General features: G+C 38.8%; 1 protein-coding gene and 1 non-coding gene across 2 annotated transcripts in view; one reads left to right on the top strand and one right to left on the bottom strand.

Annotated features, from left to right (window-relative positions):
• ADAMTS19 (ADAM metallopeptidase with thrombospondin type 1 motif 19) overlaps window positions 1-21,540 on the top strand; it is a 261,766-nt gene that overhangs the window by 21,821 nt on the left and 218,405 nt on the right. The window lies entirely within an intron of this gene.
• On the bottom strand, window positions 117-223 carry LOC123939522. Its single transcript, XR_006817898.1, has one exon. It is a non-coding gene; the product is annotated as a U6 spliceosomal RNA (small nuclear RNA).

The raw sequence follows: 21,540 nt of genomic DNA, 5'->3' as shown, positions 1-21,540 counted from the left end.
AGTGTTGTTTTGTATTTTAAACATTTGCACAATGGAATCATACTGTACACATCTTTCTAGAACTTGGCTTTTAAAAATTCATATTGCATTTTTGTATTGTTTTAATTTAATTTTTTAAAAATATGGAATGCTCCATGAATTTGCTTGTTATCCCTGTACAGGAACCTTGCCAGCGTTCTCTGTATCTTTCCAGTTTTAGTCTACGTGCCGCTGAAGCGAGCACATCTTGTCTATCCTTTAAACTGCAGTGTGTGTTTGTGTACAGTAGAGTTTATTTATCCATCCCCCTATTGATTGATGTTCATCAACCTCACCCTCCCCTTTAGTTTTGCTCTCCTGGAGTCACAAGCAATATAATGATGATCATCTTTATGCGAGTTTTGAGTGCACATGTGTGAGAGTTTCTCTTAGGTAGGTACCTATCAGTAATGTGTTGACTGTGGACGTACCATCTTCCTTCATATTTATTCTTCATGGTTATTATAATGCTGTTTCCTCTTGCCAGCTATGTATTTTCCCATACCCTTACCAACAAACTTCTGGTATTGTCAAACTGTTCTTTTTCTTCTCACCTTTACTCACATTTTGGTAATTAGTAGAACAAATAGAATTTAAAAAAAAAAATTTTAAGCATTTATGACAGAGAGAGAGTATGAGCATAACGGGGAGGGGCAGAGAGAGAGAGAGAGAGTCCCAACCAGAGTCCCTGCTGAGCCCAGAGCATCTCACTGGACTTAATGCCATGACCCCCAAATCACAACCTGAGCCAAAACCAATAGATGCTCAACCGACTGCTGTACACACTGTGTGTACTGTAGAAAAATTCGTTTTTAAAAATGGGAAGATTAAAGAGTACCACAGCCCACTTGATTTAACTGGCACTTCCAGATCATAAGTGTTGGGGCTGTTCAGCTTTTCTCAACAAATTTTAAATAACTGACAACATATTAAAGTGTTCTCTGGCAATAGTGGAATTAATGGAACAAAATAATGCCTGAAAATTAGTATAAATTAGTGTTTATTTAATTAAAATTACAATTCTTTAATTACAATTAGTACTAATTGTAAGCAAAACAATACACTACCAAATGGTACATAGATCAAAGAAGAACTCAGTAGGGAACTTAAAAAATTTTTGAAATGAATGAAAATGAGAGCACTATATCAAAATACATGGGATGCAGCTGAGTAATACTTCTGGGAAAATAAAACATTAAAAACTTAATGTTAGGGAATAAGATAGTTCAATGTTAAATTAGGAAAAGAAGAGAAAAGTAAACCCAAAATGCTTAGATGGAAATAATATAGGTAAGAACAAAAATCATTGAAGTTAAAGCAGAAAAAGTGGAGGAAAATAAAACTTTTAGAAAGTACAATAAAATTGCTATATCTCTAGCTAGATTGAACAAAGAAAAAGAAAACACAAATTGTCAATATTAAGAATAAAAGGGAGGGGCGCCTGGGTGGCTCAGTGGGTTAAAGCCTCTGCCTTTGGCTTGGGTTGTGGTCCTGGGGTCCTGGTATCAAGCCCCGCATCGGGCTCTCTGCTCAGCCCGGAACCTGCTTCCTCCTCCCTCTCTGCCTGCTTCTCTGCCTACTTGTGATCTCTGTCTGTCAAATAAATAAATTTAAAGAAATCTTTAATAAAAAAAAGAATAAAAGGATAAAAGGGAGACATCACAACAGTTTCTTTGGAATTAGAGTTATAATAAGTTAATACTGTGAACAACTTTATGTCAAAGAAGTTCATAACACTAGGTGAAAGGGACAGATTCTTGAAAGATACATAGTAATAAACTGACAAAAATAATGTGGAACACCTGTGAAACCCTAAATATAGTACAGTTGAATTTGTAGTTAAAATTTCTCCCACAAAGAAAATTCCAGGCCCAAATGCATTCGTTAGTGAATTTATTAATCATCTATGGATGAAATACCAGGTTCTTTAAAATCATATGAAAGGGACAGAACAGTTCCCAATACTTTTATGAGTCCAGAATTATCCTGTTATCAAAAACAGATAAAGAGGGGCACCTGGGTAGCTCAATTACTTGGGTGTCCAACTCTTGATTTCAGCTCAGGTCATGATCTCAGGATTGAGCCACACATGGGGCTGTGTGCTGGGAGTGGAGCCTACTTAGGATTCTCTCTCTGTCTCTCTTTCCCTCTGCTGTTCCTTCCCCCATCTCTCTCTCTCCCTGTAACAAAAAGACAAATGAAAACCAGAAAAAGATACTACCAGGAAAAAAAAAATAACCTGTAGTCTAGTTTCACAGGACCATAGATACTAAAATACTTACCAAATATTAGCAGATCAAATTCAGCAACAGGTTAAAAGGAGTAGTATATCATGACTAGAAAGGTTTTACAAGAATGCAAGGATGGCTTAACCTTAAAAATGTCTATCAGTGTCATTCACTATATTGAAACAAATGAAAGAGAAAAACTATACAACAATGCCAATGAATACAGAAAAATAGTTTGACAGAATTTAACAGTAATTTCTTTTTTTTTTTTAAGATTTTATTTATTTATTTGATAGAGAGAGAGATCACAAGCAGGCAGAGAGGCAGGCAGAGAGAGAGAGGAGGAAGCAGGCTCCCTGCGGAGCAGAGAGCCCGATGCGGGGCTTGATCCCAGGACCCCAGGATCATGACCTGAGCGGCTTAATCCACTGAGCCACAGTAATTTCTGATGAAAATGCTTAGCAAACTAAGACAAGATTGTACCTACCAAAACCTGTCAATGCACATCAATAAAACAAAACAGAAACACATGATTGACATCATTTTTAAGAGCAGAAGACTATGTGTGTATGATCAGTAATAAGATGAGGATATTCATTTTAACTACTTCTATTCAATCTTGCACCAGAGGTCTTAACCAGTACCATAAAAAAAGTAAATAAACTAATTTAAAAATTAAAGATGTGTGTAAGTAGAACAGGAGGAGGTCAAATTGTTTTTATTTGCAGCAATGTAATTATACACATGAAAAATCCTAAGGAATCCATAAAATAGCTACTAAAACTAAAAAGTTTGGGAAGTTTGGGAAGGTCAGAAGTTATAATGCCAATTTATAATAAATGAGTGTGTGTGTAATGGCCAACAGACACATGAAAAAGTTCTCAACATCACTCAGCATCAGGGAAATACAAATTGAAACCACAGTGAGATACCACCTCACGCCAGTCAGAATGGCTAAAATTAACAAGTCAGGAGACGACAGATGTAGGCAAGGATGCGGAAAAAGGGGAACCCTGCTACACTGTTGGTGGGAATGCAAGCTGGTGCAGCTACTCTGGAAAACAGTATGGAGGTTCCTCAAAAAGTTGAAAAGAGAGCTACCCTATGACCCAGTAGTCCCACTACTGAGTATTTACCCTAAAGATAGAAATGTAGTTATCCGAAGGGGCACGTGCACCCGAATGTTTATAGCAGCAATGTCCACAATAGCCAAACTATAGAAAGAGCCTAGATGGAAGATATATATGTGTGTGTATATACACACACACACACACACACATGTATATATGTATGTATATGTACATACGTGTGTGTATGTGTGTGTATATATATATATAAATATATAAAATGGAATACTATGCAGCCATCAAAACCCACAAAATCTTGCCATTTGCAAAGACGTGGGTGGAGCTAGAGGGTATTATGCTAAGTGAAATAAGTCAATTAGAGAAAGGCAAATATCATACGATCTCTCTGATATGAGGAATTTTAGAGTCAGGGCAGGGGGTCGTGGGGGGTAGGGTGGGAAAAAATGAAATGATGGGATTGGAAGGAAGACAAACTGTAAGAGACTCTTTATCTTAGCAAACAAACTGAGGGTTGCTGGAGGGTTTGGGGGGGGGGATAGGGTGGCTGGGTGATGGACACTGGAAAGGATATGTGCTATGATGAGTGCCGTGAATTGTGTAAGACTGATAATTCACACACCTGTGCCCCTGAAGCAAATAATACACTCTATGTCAACTTAAAAAAAAAAAAATGTGTGTGTGTGTGTGAGAGAGAGAGAGACAGAGAGACAGAGAGACAGAGAAAGGGAGGAGACATCACTTCTTTTCTCCTTTGCTTCTAGCATCCTCCTGCTCACTTCTGTAGGTCCACACACTATTTAGCTTACTACATGTGAAACTTGAATGAGATAGTTGTTCCAGTATAATTATTACTAATCAAACAGTAAAGTTGTGGCAGCTAAAACTTCTTTCTTAGATATCTCTACAACCTGGGCATTTATTTTAATTCCTGAAGAGTTTCAAGACTATTTTCTTCACTTCAAAGGAATAGTTGGGCACTGTCAAGATGCAGAGAAAAAACTGAGTCAGGGCTTAAAAAGCAAGATGATAATTTTTCAACATATGATGTTATTTATTATATATATTATAATGCATTTCAACCATAAAGTTAAACTCTTATCATTTAAAAGTTCTATGGAAAAAGTTGCTTAACAACTCACTCTGTAGAGGTGCCTGTGTGGCTCAGTTGGTTAAGCGTCTGATGTGCTATCAGCTCAGGTCATGATCTCAGGGCTATGATTTTGAGTCCCATGTCAAGTTCTGTGCTAGGTGTGGAGCCTACTTGTGATTCTCTCTCTCCCTCTCCCTTTGCTCCCCCCCCTTTAAAAACCAAAAATAAATAAATAAATAAATAAATAAATTTCACCAGTAGTAAGTCAATATTGAGTATTTCTATTTTTTGGCATGTATATATGCCAAAAAATAGAATTATTTTTTGTATGTTTATATATATGGTTTTATAACAACATAGGGCAGATCCAGTTTACCACTTGCATAGTGATATGCAGTTCTGTTCTAAACGGTCAGATTACTATTCATGGATCATTTTATATATTTATATATAGAGATATATAGATATATAAATATGATTAGCATATATATTAATAGAACTGAATTTTAAAGTTTTGTGTGTTTCTTCTTTTTGTGTATGTGAATAATAAATACATTTATTCTTTCTGTCTGGCATCTGTAGTGAAATCTAAATAGCATAACATTTTCTAGATGAACTGTCTCAGTTTGGAATAATGTCAGTTTGTTGAAATAATTACTTTCAGTTTGCAGGAGGGGTCTGTGTTCTTACTAATTAGGAGTGTAATTCAATAAAACATGTATCTTCAACTCTTTAAAGCAACTTATTCTTGCTTATCCTGAATCAGTAAGAACTGTAATTCATATGTATTCTTTGGGTAGTTGTTGAATCAAACCTGAAGACATTCATACCCATATATGGATTTGAAGTCTACATGTTGGATAAGTTGAATAAATAATAAGTCCCAGATAAATTGCAAGACCCAAAGAAAGCATGAGGCAATGCTGTAACTCTGTATTTTGTGGGGTGGTGTGATTTTTAGGCCTCTGGTTTTATTTACTTTCTGCTAGAGATCCTATTAACAGTCATAGCCCAGGAAACATAGCAGGCTTTTACATTGAATTGAAAATCTTAGATATCTAGAGATAAAATACTTAGGGCTTTGTAAGGTAGAGTACAGGCATAGTTCACTCTCTGTAGAGATTTATAGTTGTATAAAGTGCTTTCACATATATCATTTCGTTTAATGGGCAGGAAGCTGTTATCCATAAGATAGGAAAGGGTTGCTTTAATTTCACTCTTAATGTTGCCTTTGTCCTGGCTAAGCTTTACACAGACACTCACACCCATTTTTATCTGCCAAGCATCAGCCTAGCTCCTAAGGCTGAAAAGTGAATCAAATTTGGCAAGAGTGTTCTTTAAACGAATGAGTGGTGTTTAAGGAAATTAATCCAGAGTATAGAATACATTTAAAAATGCTACAAAGCCTCAGTAGTCTATGAAGATCAGACTTTTAATGTCCCATTTGGGCCTATCTAGCTTTCTTTTATAGTTTTGGTTTACAATCCAAGTCAGTAGGTAGTAATTCTGACATCATTATCCTGTATGGGCTAGGATGTATCAGGTGCCCATTATGAAAAGTAAAGTGTGATTTATACACTTAATTAAAACAGTTGGTGGGTCTTCTCATCTTCAGGCTCATTATCAGAAGAAAAAGAAAGGTGATGTGACAGAAATGAGAAGAAAACAGTGCCCCTTGAATTCTCTTTCTTGTGTTCATCTGTGCGATATGGAATGTGTTAGTTGTCTGTGAGGTCTTTTTTTTTTTTTTTTTTTTAATTTAATTTTTTTTCCAGTGTTCCAGAATTCATTGTTTATGCACCACACCCAGTTCTCCAAGCAATATCTGCCCTCATTAATACACCAGGCTCACCCATCACACCCCCCCCCAACCCCTCAGTTTGTTTCTCAGACCATGAGGTCTTTTTGGTAACCACGGTGATCCCATCTCTGTAGCCTCTGGTAGGATGCTCAGTGAAGTCTCTGTGAGGAAGGCCATTTCAAAACCTACTGGCCTATGGCAGCTTCAATTTTCAAACAGAACTGCAAGGCTCTTAACCTTTCCTTTTTTAATTCAGTGATCTCAGAGCTTCCATTTTATCTTTTATGAGAATCTTTTCGGGACCATTGGCTCTTAGTTTCCTGGATGGATGCACAGTTCAGTTATAATTTCCTGAGGTTGCTTCTTTTCACATTTTCTGGGAAACATATTCTGAGTTATACAGATGCTTTGATAAGATCCACCTTTTGTGATTGGGGCTTTGGCTTTCTTATTTGGAAGGGTACATAGTGTTTGTTTTGAACATTGAAGTTGATGAGAATTTTTTACAGGTTAAACTTTTAATTTCTTAGGAGTTGGGATCAACACATCTTACCATTTTTTATTCTAACAATGACAGAAATAAGAACCAAGGATGTTATATGACTTGCTTATGCTTACATAATGTGACAAAGTACTGAATTTGGTCTTTCCATGGTCATGTCCTCTGCCTTATCCTTTATGGTTAAGGTTTGTTCTGGATAGGTTGAATTGTATGAAATTGCCAATCTATGAATGTCTGACATGCAATAAAAAGCAATTTCATATGCTACAGCCTATACACATAACTCAAGCACCGAAAACTCCATTTAGGAAGAAGTCCTTCTACATGCAGCTAAAACTGAATACATATATATTTTTAAGTTTGTGCGAAGTTTACAGGGCAAAAAACCTTAGTCATTAGTAATTGCAAGTGGAATGCTCGAGGAAACAAGCTTACTTGTGGAGCTTCTTGGCTCCTCAAATTAAGAGCGTGGACTCAGGAGCCCTTGTGTGGGTTTGAATCCAAGTTCCCCTATAGTAATCATACTGTGTTACCTTAGACAATTAATTTACCCTCTCAGTGTCTGTGCCCTCACCTTTTAAGGTACAGTGAGTTACTTCAAAATTATCTGGCATCACCATAAGGGCTTAAAATGTGTTTAAGCAAAATGGAAATGAGGAATGGAAAATATTTTGGTCTGTGCATGAAATAATCTTCTAGACTTTTAGAAATGCTACCTACTAGATTTCCTTAATTAATTAAATGAATGGGGAATATTAAACTAGGTTGATAAGTAGTGGTATACCCATGGATGATTTGTACACCGATCTGTTTAAATATGTCCAAAAGAAAACCTATAAACCTAATTAGCCCTTGCATTCCGGGAAATGTCTGTTGGTTGGTTGAACAGTTAAATGAAGATCTCTCACTAACATTCTTCCACCAAAATCCCTTTCAAATTTTTAATGCTAAAGTGGCCTCTAGGATCTGATTTCCAAAAGGACTCTGATACTTCCCCATTCAAGTACAAATAAATGACATAGTGACTTCTCATGGCCAAGTGATCAAAGTAACTATAAAATGCACACCTGCAGAGATGATGGGTTGATTTCCTTGTTTTCCTATAACCTTCACTTTCCTACACAGCCTTCAAAATTTTCAGAAGAATGTGTAGGAAGCGGAAATGAGAAGAGAATGAGCATGGGTAGCCTCCTAGGGACTGTGCTAAGTACTTTATAAGGTAAGAATCAACGTGTAATATTGTATGACAGGTACACAAAGTGCTAAGATTCATGTGTTGAGTCTACCAAATAAAAAATAATTCATTTCAAGCTTGTGATAGATGAAATAAGTACTGGCCATGTAGCATTGAAGTCTAGTTAGGTAACGAGACAAGAAAGTCCCTAGCCCTTCAAATAAATCCATGTGTTCTGCTACAGATGTGTCATTTCATCCTAGATTGCTAAGGGAATTTACAGAGTAAATTTTCCCCATCTTCCATTGAAATCAATAATGCATTTCGCATTAATGAAAGAAGGCATTGACTGGTAGTTGTTCTAACATTTTATTTTAATTATAAACAAATGTCTTTATTTCAGAATAGTTAATTGCAAAGGATGGAGGAGGTGGGCCTGATAAAGACAAGTATTCACTTGGGGTTACTGATGCATTCTTCTCTTACTTCACCCACAGCAGCAATGGGAATAGCTGACCATGCTGTCCCTCCTTCTTGATATGCATCTCTGTCACTTGCCATCCAGTCTGTACTGCACCCTGACTGATCCCTCTCTGGCTGCTTCATTGACCATTCTTCTTCTCTGTACTTTCCTAACAGGTGTGACCTAGTGCTCAGTCATGGGCTTTCTTATTTGGGGATCTTACCCAGTCTCATAGCTTAAATGCCAACTATCCGCCAGGGAGTCCAAAATAGGTAATTCTAATTTAGACCTTTCTGTTGAGCTCCAAATTTGTATGTCCAGATATGTATTTGACTTTTTCACATGAGGTCTAATAGATATATCAAACTTGTTTCAAACTGAAGTCATCATTTCTCCCACTCCAACTCCAAATTTTCCTCTCCCCTTTGTCCTGCTGATGGTCCTTTGGCAAGGGCCAAAAGTTGTAGTGTTGTCCTGAATTCCTTTCTTTCCTTTGGAGTGCACATTCAAACGTTGCGAGCTGTACCTTCTACTTGAGCCACTGATAACCTGTCTTCACGTGGTCTTTCTCCCATCTGTAGTCTGTACTCAGTACGGCCACTAGAGTGAACCTTTTTAGATAGGTCCAAGCATGCTCATCATAGTACTTGCAAAGACAATACATATGTAGTGGAAATTTAAAACATGAGTGCAAAATATACACACATCTTCAGTGTAGTAGTTACCCCTTAGCAATAAGAGAAGGGAATTGGTTTTGGGAAGGAATTGGGAACAATCAAGAGATTGTTATATTTTTTAAAAAATTATCTACATTACATAAATGTGAACATTTCTTAAATACTGAGAATGGATTCCTGGATACTCTGTTGTCTTGTATATTTCTGAAGGTTTGAAATATTTCCTAATAAAGAATGGTAAATAGGGGCGCCTGGGTGGCTCAGTGGGTTAAGCCTCTGCCTTCAGCTCAGGTCATGAACTCAGGGTCCTGGGATCAAGCCCTGCATCAGGCTCTCTGCTCAGCAGGGAGCCTGCTTCTTCCTGTCTCTCTGCCTGCCTCTCTGCCTACTTGTGATCTCTCTCTCTGTCAAATAAATAAATAAAATCTTAAAAAAAAAGTAATAATTATAAATAAAAGTACTTCCTCTCCTTGTCCTATACCAGTCTGTACCAGGTTCTTAATGTGCTACTTTTCTTATAATCTGTTACTTCAACTCATCCTGAGTGCTAGACATTTTTTTATTGAACATTCACTTCCGTACCTTAAAAACAAAGAAAATAATAGGTAAGAATGATGTTGATAAACTAGCGAGCATCCAAGTAAAACAAAAAGAATGAAGACAGATTTCATATCAGGAATGGTTACGGTAACTGGCCACATACAGACAGGCCACGAGAGTATTTGTCATGTATTTGAAATGTGGAAAGATGCTTAGGAAGTACAGTCAGGACTCCTGATTTAATGTGGTGGTAAAGAAGCCTTCTGGGCCTTTTTAAGAACTATTTCTGAGCCTTACTGCTGTCCATTAGAGACCTGGATTGCTTCAGAGCCATGACTGCCGTCTTAGTGATTGAAATGCGTAAGCAGAATATTAAATATTTACCAGAGGTGTTGATGAATGATTTCTTCTCTGGTTGGAATTTGGAACAAAGTGACCCCTAATTTCTGGTTTGGATACGCTCTTGTTTAGAGATGTCTTTTTTACAACGTGATGCATGGGTGTGATATTCCTGATGTGGTCTGGTGTGTGCAGAGTGCTTTGGATTTCCTGGTTTTTGCCAGATTTTTTCAGCTCCTCAGGTGTATGACCTCTTAAGTCAGCCTGATATTACGGTAGCTTTTTGAGCCCATGTACTCATTGTTGGGACAAAAGAGAGAGTAGAGAAATGTGGGGAAGAAAGAGACTCCATTGTGTTCTTTCAATACTACCTAGTCACGGATTGGTATTCGGGGATTGTGAAGTTAAGAAACAGGCCATGTAAGGAAGAACTTTGTTGGCACAAGATTTATTTTTCCCTCCAAGTGGGTAAAACACCAATATAATTTCTTGGAAATTACCTAATGCCATTCAAAATGGGAATAAGGGGAGAATATTTGAATTATCCAAGGGTCCTAAATGGAAAAGTAGTAACACTTTATGCATATGTGCAGGCAAAATGAGAAAGAAGACTTAAAATCGACAATAAGGAAACTCCTTATTTACAGATCTTCCTTGATCGATAATGGGTTTGCCTCCCGATAAACCCATCACAAATTGAAAGCACTGTAAGTTAAAAATGCATTCACTTCACCTAACCTACAGAACACCATCCCTCAGCCTAGCCTACCTTGAATGTGTTCAGAACACTTTCCTTAGCCTACAGTTGGGCAAAATCATCCAGCACAAAATAATATAGTATTGTCTATCTTATGTGATTTATTGAATACTGTAGTGAAAGTGAAAAACAGAATGGTTCAATGGGTACAGGATGGTTGTAGGAGGCGAGTCAGTTGCTTACCTGCTGCCCAGACTCACAAAAGAGGATTCTATGCATGTCACCAACCCAGAAAAAGATCCAAAGTTAGGATTCTTTTATTAAAGATTTTATTTATTTATTTGAGACAGACACGAGGAGAGAGAGAGTCCCTTGGGCATAGGGGCAGAGGGAGAAAGAGAAGCAGGCTCTCCACTGAGCACGAAGCCAGTAGAAGACTTGATCTCAGGATGCTGAGATGATGACCTGAGCCAAAGGCAGACGCTTAATCAACCGAGCCACACAGGCACCCCCAGATTCAGATTCTGAAGTATGGTTTCTACTGAACACGCATGGCTTTTTACCATTGTCAGGTTGTGTTCTTATAAGTCAACCCCTTTGTAATTGGGGGACCGTCTGTATTAGCAAAGATGCTTAAGACTGGCTGTTTTTAACATATTTGGTGCCTTGCTGCATTTGCTGCATCTGGGCACATCAGCTGACCCGTAGTATGCCCTCAGTAAATAATGTCGAGTAAATTAGTTATTTTGACCTTTAGTTATTTGACCTTTAGTTAAATCCGGAAAAGAAGTTGCAGCACATTTTCCACGTCTCCGAGTACCAGTGCTATGGCCCTTGACAAGTTTGCTCCACTGATCTTGTTTCCATGGTGAAGTGAGTTCGCATCGACTCCCTAGGGGTATGTAGGAGGTTGGCAATGGCTCTGTTAATTGTGAGGTCACCAGTAAGGTCTGGCAGTGAGGAGTACTTCCCCATATTGCAGCTGTGCAGCTTCCTCAGTGGTCTCATTCAGTTCCACTGGAAGCACATAACTGGGCTGGAATTGCATGAGATAAGTGCTGTAGGGGCTCATCACCATGGTGAGTGGCTCTGCAGAGTCACCGAGTGACTAACCCTTTAAGGACGAGGTGTGCAACAGAACAGGCACCCACCCGCTCATGAAGTGCTGGGGCGAGCAGTGAGCTGGAAGCCAACTGTTAAAAAAGCACATCGGGCAAGCAGTGTTAGTTAAGAAACTGAAATTCTCCTTGTGACTCAAAAAAGCAGAACACGTGAAATTCTCGGACTTGCCACAAAACAAAAGTCACGTTTTGTTAGGACTTTGGAGAACCCTGGTCAATGTAGGCAGCAGAGGGTTCTTCTGCTTGGTTTTTGCTGTTGAATTTAACAGAAGCATGAGCCCATGTATTTGATCATCTTGTCTAGGACTAGTGAATTTTTAACCCAAGCAGTGTGGGTTGGAGTGAACTGGTTGGAGTGAACTGAATGAGAGCTTATTCCTGCCTTTTGTTTTTTTTTTAAGCTACTTCTCAAAAGAGTTAATTCTTGTTTTAAAAAATAGACTAGATCCTACTTTTCCGTTAACCTCACTGGCCCTTCCTTTGCTGATTCCTTCTCTGTTTCTCGATGTTAGGGTCCTCTGGGTTTGGTTGTAGCCTCTCTTTTGCTCTTTCTCTACACTCCCTTTCTGGATAACATCAGTCTTCCCTGTGGATTGAAAGATTATCTTTTTGTTGACGGCTCCCAGACATATGTCTCCACTCAAAACTGCACTAAGTTCCGTATTCCAACTGTCCACTTGATTTCTCCACTTGGATATTTCACAGATACATCAAACCTAATAGGGTCCTTTGATTTACATCTCAGTCGCAGACGTTGTCTCCCCTGCTGGTGTACTTAAGCTAGAAACCCTGAAGTCATCCTGAATTCTCTGCGCTACTGTCACTCCATGTCTCAGCATCTAAACCATTAACAAATTGGAGTGGTCACCCTCTGTACGAGTATCTAAAATCAATCTCAAATGTGTTTCCTTTTCTTCACATTCTTAGCTCAGCCACTGTGCGTTCCCCCTTTGGTCTTCTTAGTCACCATAGGCTTGCTCTTTCATCATTATAGCTCCCTTCAGACTGGTCTCCCTGATTCTCTTCTCGTCACTCTGTAATCTGTTTTCCAAAAACAGAACAAGAGTTACTTTCTTCGAAATTTCTTCTGGATTATGCCATTATTGGTTGCTTCCGGTTACATTTCCAATAAAATCTCAAAGTCTTCTCGTGATCTTCAGAGCTCTCCATGAATCGTGGCCTGCCAATGCTTCTCTTCTGTTTTTGCTACTTCTCTTATTTGTCTGTGACTCCTGCCACTGCCTCAGTCTCTGTGTCGATCCTTTCATGCTGTCCTCGCTCATCGATAGGTCTTCCTCACTGATAGACTTTACACCAGTGCCGCCGTTGTTAATTGCTTTAATTACAGCAGTGCCTTCTCCCAACAAGTCCTATCCCTCCATTTCAACCTCTGTTTTAAACTATAGTATAATCTAAGTCATATTTATACACTGTTTGTAAAGTTAATACTTATAAAATTGGGGTGGAAAAAATAAACTATCCTGCTCTCTCCTTTTTGTGCTTGATTTCTGCCTTCTGGGAGCAAGTGCATTTCTTTTAATACTTCCCTTGCCTCTGTCTTGCGAAGGAATGCTATTACATTATTTATCCTTTGGTTTACATTTTTAAAATAAACTTTACTGTGGCATAACTATATATAGGACACAGACTTATGTTGTAATAAATAATAATTAAAAGGTATATATTTTTGTAAACAGAAAGTCAATCTGTTGAGTTCCTCCTAACTCAACTCTGTTGAGTTTCTCCTATCCTCTACTCTAGGGCCATAGTCTTGATGTACAGCATCCTCTGCCAAATATACCAATCTTCTCTTGCCTGTAGTCTTTTTGATATGGGTAGCTCCTTCTTCGGATCTTGCCTCTGACGCTCACTCCTTGGACTGGTCTTAGTGGGCCACCCCATCTCAGTCTCCATTCTATTTCTCTCAGATCTTTGTTTGTTTCTTCAATGATACTTTTCACAATTTCTAATTCCTTAAATAGATTTACCTGGATACCTGATTTTTCTGTCTTTCTCCCTAATATATAAGGACTGTGAAGATAGGAATTAAAATCTCTTTACATTTTTGAAGCATTAGTGCCTGCATGCTGTCATGTAGCAGGTTTTCAATAAGTACATTTGTAACATGTAACCGTCAGGAAGATACAGTAGGACACAATAACTTTTGGCTAGACTGGTCGATAAACATAGAAGTAGATTTAAAACTGAATTTTCTGCCTATTTCTCAACTCACGTTTTTGTACATTTAAAGACTCCATAAAAATCCTGAGGGATGGGGCACTTGGGTGGCTCAGTCATGTGGGCATCCAACTTTTGATTTTGGCTCAGGTTATATATCAGGGTCATGAGATCGAGCCCCATGTCCGATTCCACGCTCAGTGAGGAGTCTGCTTGGAATTCTGTCTCTCCCTCTGCCCCTCCCCACCATGCATTCTCTATAAAATAAATAAATCAATGTTTTCTAAAAAATCCTGAAGGATTAAATTAAAAATCATTCTAAGCAATGAGAGATTACAGTAAAGTAAATGGATGTTAGAGAGCATATGAAAATCAAATCAATGCCTTTTCTTGATTTGAGCAAAAAATAGACTATAAAATGAGAAATGAGACAACCATCCTAATAACAAAAAGTCAGTAATTTTGGATACTAAATGTTAGGATGGAGAACTTATCTTCTACTTTACATGCACTTGTCACTTTTCACATCTTCAACATAGTTACAGCTTCTCTTTATAATTATACTTGTGATCTTGCTTATCTGTAATGGAGTTTAAAAAGGAACATTTTGAAATTGTTTTAAAATGCATCTCTGTGTCAAATGCTGGTGAAAAGTTAGAGGAGGCCAATGGTTTTCAAAAAAATGGGAGAGAAAGCATATTTTTTTCGTTGGTAAGAGTGACATGTATTCCTGAGTAACTATTATGGAGATAAAATAAGACTGTTGAAAGAACATAGCACCGAAGGTCATCATGAAGCATCCCTGGTAAAATCTCTAGCCAGTGTCCAGGAAAAGATAAATAGTCTAAAAACCACAGGAGGATTTCATCAGGGTTTATTTTTGAATATGTATCAGATAATTCCAACCTTGCTTTTCCTTACACATGCTAAGTTGGTCCCCTCTCAGGGTCTTTGTTTCTCCTTCTGCCTAGAATGTTTTCCCTCCTACTTGCCCTGGCCAACTCTCAGATCTCTGCTCAGATGTCACTTCACCCAAAAGACCTTCCCCTCATCACTCTAATCTTTGAAATACTTGGCACCTGAATTCATATTGTACACATAGAACTTTTCACTGAGTAAATAGGAACCAAAGGATGCCATCATGAAACTGGGGATTTATTCTCCCTGGGCTTCTTTCTGGTGTTGTTCACACTTAGGTTGTGAGAAGTCACGTGGTAAATTTAGCCACAAAATGTCTCTGGTAGTTAAAATATTTATCCTCTAATCATCAAACCCTCCAAATTTCCATAGAGTTAGTCTCTCTGCCACATGCCTTCCACATTCAGGCTTGCTTATAGCTACTCACTTGCAGTGAAGAAGGGGGAAGGGAGTCAGAGTCCTTGCTGTTTCCCCACCCAGGGCTTTCATTTCTCCTGCTCAGTGCCCTGAGCTTCCTCTGGCTCCTCGAGAGCAGAAGCTGTAAGGGAGGCAGGAAGGAGGAATATGTTTGGTTGACTAGTGATGTCATGGCTTGGTGACAGAGTCATTGCATGGTAATTGTGTGATGGGATAGTGGTGTTGAGCATTATGTTTGATAGGTGCTTAAAATGGTGACTCTGTATCTCTCAAGGGCCACACTTACGAGTTCTTGGGAGACTGTCCTCTTCAGAGATGCCCCTCAGTCTCTTGGGGTCTCACAGTTGTCTTTTGAAGAGGTCTGGTTTATCTTCTCTAGTTGGTCACTTTCAGTGCCTGCCTTGTCCCTTAGGTATATGAGGGGATACTTTCAGGCTATATTTGAAACTCTGTGTGTGTGTGTGTGTGTGTGTGTGTGTGTGTGTGTGTGTGTGTGTGAGAAATAGAACACAGACATAAATGAGTGTATAAACCATCAAGGTAAAGCTTATTAACAGTGATAGAGCAATTGTATGTGTAGCTTTGACTCAGTCAAATAAATAGCAAATTGTATCCCTTCCTGGAGTGTGGGTAAATTGGTGATAGGTCTTGCCAGCCTGGACCATCACTGCTGTCCCCGACCTCTGGCTGTACAAAGTCAATCCTCATTTATTGAACAGATGGTCAAATGAAAGAATAGCTAATGAATTATGATATGTTTAGAGGGTACACTGTTATTCAGCAATTAAAACCAGGCTTATAAAGATTATTTAATACCATTAAGAAACAAAGTAGCATTGAAGCTATTCTTAAATGGAAAAGTAAAGTAAAATATAAAACTTGAACAAATGTGTGCATTTGGGGGCGCCCGGGTGGCTCAGTGGGTTAAAGCCTCTACCTTCGGCTCAGGTCATGATCTCAGGGTCCTGGGATCGAGCCCCACATCGGGATCTCTGCTCAGCAGGGAGACCGATTCCCCCCTCTCTCTGCCTACTTGTGATCTCTCTCTCTCTGTCAAATAAATAAAATCTTAAAAAAAAAAATGTGTGCATGTGTAGAGACACACATGCACACACACAGGTACATACCCACATATCTACTTGTGTGTCTTTGTGTATGTTAGTAGACTAGGAAGAAATATACACGTACCTGTGTAATCATCCTATGTGATATGGGATTTGGGATCATGATTTGCTTTTTTTTAAAATTATATCTTTTAAGTGTCCTGCTATTTAAATGTTCTGATTTTATGATCTGGAGACATTTTAAGGAAGAAAATAGAAAAGAGAATTGTAAAACAAAGGAAGAAGGAAAGAAAAACTCAGTACTTGAAATGTTCTCCCAAATCGGTCTTGGGCGAGTGACTGGGTTCATAGCACTGAGGGAGGTCTGGGGGTGAAACCCTCAGCCCTCTCAGCCCATTTTGCCTTCGGCAGCTAATGTGTCTCATCATATGAAACAGCCAGCTCAGGATAAAGTTCAGAGACTAACACAGTATTTTTGTCTTCTGCTTTGTGAGGGATGGGACCTGGCCTTGCTGTTGATATCAAATTTTGGACATCTACCATTTGTGAGGTGTCGTGCCTGACCTCAAATCCTCAGTGCAAAATTTTTTAATGATGAGAGTTATTTGGAATAACAGTGATATGGCCTAGACTTCCTCAGATGGCCTCACAAAGGCACTCTTTGGTTTGAATCCTGTCTTCGCCACAAACTGATTTGTGACCTTAGGACACAGTAAATCTTTTTGAAACTCACTTTTTTCAACTATGAAACTAGTGAAGTTAGCCTACATGGCACAAGCTTGCTGGCTGATGATGTGAAAACATATATACACAGTGTCTGGCACTCAGGCATATTATTTTCTTACATTATTGCTTTCTTATAAATATTTTAGAAGAAGTAAAGAGAAAAAGACTATATTTTCTTTAGCCTAGGAAACTAGAGGTTAGTTTGAGGCATGAACAGAGATACACATTCAGAGAGAGGCACTAGGGAGGGAGAAGGATCACACATCTCAAGTGATGGGATGAGAAGTGAACAGGGAGGAGCATGGATCTTCAATGGAAGTAGTGGGCTGAGAGGGGGGTTGGGGATTTGGGTATTGGCTCCATAGAGGGTGTTATAAAACCTTTGGGAGGGATTACTGCAGACAGCAGTTGCTGACCAAAGACCTGCTTTGGAGTGAGGAACGTGACCAGTGTAAGGAAACAGAAACAGTTGCTAGAGAAGAGAGCAAGAGCAATGTAATATTCCTGGAGAAGAAAAGTGGTCAAGGGCCAAATGCCTCAGGGAGGAGAACAAAGGACAGGAAATGGTGGGCGGCCTTAGAACAATTTCCAGAGTTCAGTGGGGGAAAGGAAAATGCAGGTAGCACGCAGATTTAGAGTGATGTGTTAAAACCAAAAACAAATTTGGAAACTGGGAGTATTAGATTCCAGCCCTGATACTCTGATGAACTCTCTCTGTGATTCTAGGCAAGTTATGCCACATTTCCAAGTCTCGGTTTTCTTGATTTTAAACTCTGGTGATGGCCCAGTGATTTCTAGGTTTGCTTCTACCCTCATAGTTCCAGGATACATTCTGAAGCTCTTTGGCAAAGAAAAAAAAAACAGAATAATGTTAACAGTGTGGTCTCATGAAAGCTTTTCCTAAAGATAGAACTTGGGCTCACAAGGAAGGCAATGCTGGGAAAGCCGGAGGGGAGAAATTGAATAGTAATTTCCCCTCAGATGGAGTTTACAGGTGGAGTAGATGGAATAGATGGTCTCAAGCATTGAATGGATATGTTTTCTTTTTAATCTCAAAAAGGAAGAGTATGTTAAGGTAAAAGCTACATTCCTTGAGCACCTGCTGTATACTAGGCCTTATGTGTTGAAGGCATAAAGCTGAGCTCTGTGCCCAAAGCCTTTCCCCAAATAGCTCATGGTCTGATCAGGGACACCCAACAACCATAACTATAGTGGACTGATTAGTGTAATAACGGGAAAGGTACAGTGTAGAAGTGGATCAGGGAGGCACTGGTTACCTTGGAGAGAGGGCCAGGTTGGCTTCTTTTTGAAGAAATAATCAAGAATGACTTTCTGGAAAGAGAAACCAGCATGTGCACTGTACCAAGATGTGATCATATAACTAAAAGTTATTCTGAAATATGTTAAAATATGAAATTTGTTCACACAATTAAAATGTGTTTGTTGGGGGGACGCCTGGGTGGCTCAGTGGTTAGGGCCTCTGCCTTCAGCTCAGGTCATGGTCTCAGGGTCCTGGGATCGAGCCCCACATCGGGCTCTCTGCTTGGCGGGGAGCCTGCTTCCCCCCTCTCTCTCTGCCTGCTTCTCTGCCCACTTGTGATCTTTGTCTGTCAAATAAATAAATAAAATCTTTAAAAAAAATGTGTTTGTTGGGGGCACTGGGTGGCTCAGTCAGTTAAGCTTCTGCCTTCAGCTCAGGTCATGATCTCAGGGTCCTGGGATTGAGCCCCACATCGGGATCCCCACATCAGGTTCAGTGGGGAGCCTGCTTCTCTCTCTGCCTGCTGCTCTCCCTGCTTCTGAGCTCTCTGTCTCTCTGTCAAATAAATAAACAAAAGCTTTAAAAATGTGTTTGTTGTGGTTATATATAAAGTTTAAGTAGTAAAAATAAAACTGAAGAGGTAGGCAAGAGTTTATCATGATCTTACACTTTATATATCTTCACAAAGGATTTAGAATTTCCCCCTGTGGGCGTAAAGGGGAAACATCAAAAGGGTCAAGTCAGGAAGAGTTTAGCATTGTAAGACAGTAGGATAGATAGGGTGTCAGAAGTGTATTTTCATAGACTTGCTTGTATGTATTGAATACACAAATGCATGAAAAACCATTGCTATTTATAGTATTATTGAAAATAATGTCTTTTGAGTAAAGCGTCAAACAAACCTACAGTGTTATGATTTACATCAGGCCCTATATTATGGTTACACTCTGAACTATATAATGCTTTATATACTTTATTTACTTAATGAGATGTATACTGTCACATTAATGTACAAAAAAATACTCAAAGCCAAATATACATTTCTCAGTTCATGTAAAGCATTAGCCATGTGTCCACAATATTTTCATAAGCATCTCAAGATGCCAGATCTTTTCACAACTTCTGTAATTGCTGTGTAGAAACAAAACATTTGGGCTTCCTTTAGAGCCTCACTAATTCTCTGATATACCTGTGGTCAGACAAGAGAGTAATCATCCTCAGAACCTCAGGACATTGACTTTCCTATCAAGAATTTCATCATTGGATGTTCAATTATGTGGGTTCATCTTGCTTTTATGCTACATTTTCCCATCTCTCTACTCAAAGCAGGCATCTTCTTAACTCTTAGCTAGACTCCACGTCCTCTTTGCCTTTGCTCATAACATCTCCTCTCATGGGTCCAGCCTTGCCCTCATCGTATCCAGATTCTGCTATCCCTTAAGACACTTCTGATATCCTGAAATTGTAATGATCTAACACATTCCTCAGGTAGCACTTCTGCTGTGGAGTTCTTATGATATGCCGTGTATTTTTAAAATAGGACATTACCAAAGACTGACAATATGCAGTTTGAGCCTCAGATAAATATCTTCAGCCAACCCATTGAAAGCTGACCCAGAAAACCAAGGTTCTGGAAAATAGTTTTCCAGAAAGAATCAGGGAAGAATGAAGAGAAAATCTGAGGTAACTATGGTAGTGTTTCAGTTCTGTGAGGGAATGGGCAGTGAAGTGGTGGAAGAGAAGTGCCCTGTCAGCGAAGAGGGGGAACAAGGAACAAGACTGGAGAGTGCCATGTTGTTTTCCAATTTTTAAGCCACTTATAAAAAATTTATTTATTTATTTATGAGAGAGAAAGAGAGTGTGGGAAGGACGGAGAAAGAGGGAGAGAGAGAGAGAGAATCTCAAACAGACTTCCTTGAGAGTGGAGCTGGAAGTCTCAGGGCTTGATCTCACCACCCTGAGATCATGACCTGAGCCAAGACTGAGAGTCCAGTGCGTAGCTGACTGAGCCACCCAGATGCCCATAAGTCATTTTTAAGTTATATTTACATTAGAGTTTTAGGATCTATTTAAAAGACCATAATTAACTTGAATTTGAAAACATGAAATATTTATATTGGTTAATTGGAGCACTTCGCCAACAGTGTATTTGGCACATTGACCAAATCAAATTTTCTGTGCTTAGAATTTAGTGACAGTGCACCTACATGAAGATCATTTTCTTGGTTGTCTTAATAAAGCACAGAGGCATCTAAATAGAGAAATAAAATATCAGAACTAGTAAAAAAAAATTAAAAAAAGAAATGAGTGGTAACATATTAGTGTTATTGAGGGTATATTTGCAAAATCCTGAAATTCTTGCTAAATTGTGAAGTCAAAGAATAACATTCAATGGCAAAAGAACAGATGCCACCATATGAGAATATGCACATGATAACAGAAATAAGGTAGGAAATACCTGTTAAACTTAATTTCATTTCCAAATTTTGTGTGAAATGTCTCAAAAGATTTAAAATCATTTTGAAAAATCTAAATAAGAGCAATCTGGGAGAAAAGTGCTTATAAGTCTTGCATTTATTTATTTATTTATTTATTTATTTATTTATTTTTAAAGATTTTATTTATTTATTTGACAGAGAGAGATATCACAAGTAGGCAGAGAGGCAGGCAGAGAGAGAGGAGGAAGCAGGCTCCCTGCGGAGCAGAGATCCCGATGCGGGGCTCGATCCCAGGACCCTGAGATCATGACCTGAGCCGAAGGCAGCGGCTTAATCCACTGAGCCACCCAGGTGCCCCAAGTCTTGCATTTATTTTAGATGGTGTGCTGTATGATATTCATTCACATTTTCTTTTCTTTCCTTCTGAAACTTAAAGGACAGTGTTTGCACTAACGTGAATGCTGCCGGATTATTGACCGTTGTGTGCAGGGACCCTTGTGCACAGAGGTTAATGGGAAACGTGAGGCTTTCATGGTGACACTGAAGACCTCAAGTCTTTCTGTAGTTCTGCTTTAATATATGGAATTATCTTGAAAGATACTGACCTAAGCTAGAGACTTCTCTTTCTTTAGGATAGTATTCTGATTTCAGATGGAAAACCCTTCCCTGAAAAAAGAACGCTAAACACTTAGTGATAACTTTGCCCCACAGTGAGCTGAGTCAGGCACACTGCAGTCAGACAGTAAATATGTATTGAATGAGTGAGTCACCATTTATAATTATTCCAACATTTTTTTTTC

This window comes from Meles meles, chromosome 3 (genome assembly GCF_922984935.1).
Source record: "Meles meles chromosome 3, mMelMel3.1 paternal haplotype, whole genome shotgun sequence".
NCBI classification, from domain to species: Eukaryota; Metazoa; Chordata; class Mammalia; order Carnivora; family Mustelidae; genus Meles; species Meles meles.
The sequence above is the reverse complement of the archived record's forward strand: the minus strand, read 5'-3'. Positions and strand labels throughout refer to the sequence as shown.